The sequence below is a fragment of the Mastomys coucha genome, unplaced genomic scaffold (assembly GCF_008632895.1).
Source record: "Mastomys coucha isolate ucsf_1 unplaced genomic scaffold, UCSF_Mcou_1 pScaffold20, whole genome shotgun sequence".
In the NCBI taxonomy this organism is placed as follows: Eukaryota; Metazoa; Chordata; class Mammalia; order Rodentia; family Muridae; genus Mastomys; species Mastomys coucha.
The window spans coordinates 122,464,000-122,466,884 of NW_022196903.1; positions in this window are offsets into that span (position 1 = coordinate 122,464,000).

Here is a 2,885-nt window from a genome sequence, read left to right on the forward strand (position 1 = left end):
CCTGTTTTAGACCCATCTGTATAAATTACCTCCCCTTCTGGTAGGGGCTCTGGAGAAACTATTCTGGGAAAAACCACAGCTTGAGTCAGGGCAAACTGAAGGATAGGGTGTCTGGGGTAATGATTGTCTATCTTACTATTATATGAGGTTATTAGCACCGCCCAAGTGTCAGAGGTAGCAGTTAAAATTTGAACTTGATGGGCAGTATAGGGCACTATCAAGGCTGTGGGTTCTCTACCAAAGTGGGTGACTGCGGCCTTAACCCCCCTGAGGGCTAGTTGTGCTACCGCGTCTGGGTACCATTCAATGATTTTTGCAGGGGAAGCATTAGGATGAATCCACAGCAAGGGCCCTTCCTACCATAAGACAGCAGTCGGCAATCTCCTAGTTTTAAAGATACATAGATCAAAGGCATTAGTTTCATCTATTCGCAGCAGCTGGGCCTCTTGCAGAGCTCTCTCAACCTTCTGCAAAGCACGATTTGCGTCCGGCGTTAAAGCCCTAGGGGAGGCAATATGAGTATCCCCTTCCAGGACATCAAACAAAGATTTTAATTCTGCAGAGGGTATTTTCAGAAATGGCCTTAACCAATTTATATCCTCTAATAATTTCTGAAAATCATTCAAAGTATGTAGATGATCTCTGCGGATCTCCAGCTTCTGAGGAACTATCCTTTCCGGGTAAAAGATTGTCCCTAAAAAGGTGCCTATCTCTGAAATCTGGACCTTCTCAGTAGCAATATGTAGGCTCCACTGCTTTAAGGTCTTTAACAACAAGGGGTATGAGGTTTGCAAAATAGCCAGATCCCTGTGGCACATAAGAATATCATCCATATAATGGATCAATAGTAAGGAGGGATACTGTTTTCTAACAGGCTCAAGGGCCATTTGTACATGGGCCAGTTGATACATGGTGGGACTATTGGCCATGCCTTGAGGCAAGAACTTCCATTGATATCTTTTATCAGGCTCAAGATGATTAACAGCGGGCAGGGTGAATGCAAACCTTTGTCTATCCTGGAGGCACAGAGGGATGGAAAAAAAGCAATCCTTAATATCCAATATCAAGATTCTCCATTGTTTAGGCAAAGCAGAGAGCAGTGGCAGGCCTCGTTGAACAGGGCCAAACAGCCGCATTTGTGCATTAATGGCTCTTAGATCATGGAGAAGTCTCCACTTCCCCGATTTCTTTTTTATAACAAAAATGGGTGTGTTCCAGGGCGAGGCGGATGGTTCTAAATGACCTAGCTGCAGCTGCTCTGCAATCAGCCTTGTGGCAGCTTCCAGCTTTTCAGAGGATAGGGGCCATTGAGGAACCCACACGGCCTCCTCCGTAAGCCATGGTATGGGCATCGAACCCTCAATGGCAGCTAGGGAAAACCCAGGCCCTGTCTTCCCGGATTGCCCTCTTGTGAAATTGGGCTCGATCTTCCTTGCTCTCTCCTGCCAAGACCCTTTCCTTCTCTATATCCCATCCTTCTCATAATATCCTTAGCTTGTTGAGAATACTCATTGGTCAGTGTAAGTCCCAAGTCTTGTAAGACATCTCTCCCCCATAGGTTAACAGGAAGAGGAAGCACATAAGGTGCAAAGTTTCCTGTCTGGCCCTCTGGCGCACACCACGCCAGGGTGCGTGAGCTGACTGCAGGGCTGGTCTCATATCCCAACCCCTGCAAAGAGTGGGAAGATTGGGTTACAGGCCATGCCTTAGGCCACCAGTTGGAAGAAATAATGCTTTTGTCAGCTCCTGTGTCCAGTATACCGGTAAAATTCTTTCCCTCTATAGACAACTGTAATGTGGGCCTGGTCTTAAGGTCAACCACCAGATGAGCAAAGTCTGTCCCAGATGAGCCAAGCCCGTGGGTGCCCCGTGGCAGTCCCGTAGAGGGGAAACAATCATGTAACCTGGGGAGGACTATTAACTGAGCAATCCTATCTCCCGGGGAGATGGAGAAGACGCCCTGCGGGCAAGAACAGAAAACCTGTAGTTCCCCAGTGTAATCTTGGTCAAGCATGCCAGGGTGCACCACAAGGCCTTTCAAGGTGAGGGATGAGCGTCCCAGCACAAAGCCAATGCTTCCTTCTGGCAGAGGACCCTGAAAGGTGGCTGGCACAGGCTACATGCCCATGTGCGACATCAGTAAGAATTGGGAGGTGGAGCAGAGGTCCACTCCTGCGGAGCCTCTTGTTGCTCAGCAGGGGCTCTCTGAATGTTGGCTCGTGTCCCATATCTTTTTGGGCCCTGGGATCTGGGGGCCCCGAAACCCGTTTTTTGGGGGGTCAGGTTCATTTTCTTGTGGCTCATGATCATGTTGGATAATTTTCCCCTGAATGTCTCTAACCAAACAACATTCATTTGCCCAATGATAGCCCTTCCTACACTTGGTACAAAGACCTGGTGCCCTCCGTTGCATGGGGACACGGCAGTCTTTCTTCAAATGACCGGGTTTCCCACAATTGTAGCACACTTTGCAACCTGAAGGCCCTGACTGTTTCTGAATTTGTAAGATAGCGGTGGTGAGGCCAGAGTTGGTAAGTGGACCCCTAGTCCTCGACAATCTTTTATCCAGTCTGTCAACCCTTTATCTTTCCTCGGGGTAATAACAGTCTTACACTCTGGTGAAGCATTTTCAAAAACCAACTGTTCAATTAATGATTTGACCTGCTCTGGGTCTCCAAAAATTCTACCCTCTGCCTCAGTCATCCGGGCCACAAAATCAGAAAATGGCTCTTGAGGGCCCTCCACAACCTTTGTCAAGTGTCTTCCTGCCTTACCATTCGTCGAGAGAGCTTTCCACGCCTTGATAGCAGCTGCCACGACCTGGCCATAAGCTCCCCAATCATAGTTCGTTTGGTTATAGACGAACTGTCCTTGCCCTGTCAACA